The sequence below is a fragment of the Equus asinus genome, chromosome 2 (assembly GCF_041296235.1).
Source record: "Equus asinus isolate D_3611 breed Donkey chromosome 2, EquAss-T2T_v2, whole genome shotgun sequence".
NCBI lineage: Eukaryota > Metazoa > Chordata > Mammalia > Perissodactyla > Equidae > Equus > Equus asinus.
The window spans coordinates 87869027-87869725 of NC_091791.1; positions in this window are offsets into that span (position 1 = coordinate 87869027).

Consider the following 699-nt stretch of genomic DNA (forward strand, 5'->3'; position numbering starts at 1 on the left):
TAGTATTTTCACAATGAAATTAAGGTTGGGAAAGCAAATAGGTGTAAAATCCCAAATCCTGCATTTATGCGTGTCTGGGACTTGGTGAGCAGGCACCGCCCCATCCTCCCAGCCTAGAAACGGCATCTTTGCCAAAAGAACAGGGACGATGCATTTTGTGTGGTCCCCTGGGGCGTGGGCCGCCCAGACCCGACAGCTGCCTGGACAGCTGCCCTTTCTAAACAAGGAGGGAGGTGCTGGTTGCCCCTGTCTTTCCCACAGCACAGGAATTAAGAGGCTTAGCGGAAGCCCCGGGTGGCAGCCCCTGAGGACCGGCCCGGCACGGTTGCCCTCAGCGGGCATCTGCTCACAGACCCTCAGTGCTTTCAGAGGTGCAGAGGTGGCTACTGCACTCCGATCCCCTGAGTGCGTTCAGATACTGCCCTCCAACTCCCCAAAGGGACTTGGGGAAAATACAGTCTCCTTTTGAGCACAGGGCACAGGTACCGGTCACTAAATTGGGACAGTTGGGGTCTGATTCTGGTCCTGGGCCATCCTTGAGGGTGGGCTTGGGTCCTCTTTATCTTTCCCTGCCAAGGCTGTCCTGTTGGGATGTGCAGACCCCGCGTGGCTGCCAGTGATGGACGGCCTGGGGGCTCGCGGTCCTTCTCTATCCAGCTGACACCCGCCACTGCCCACAGAAGAAAGACAGGAGTCCAG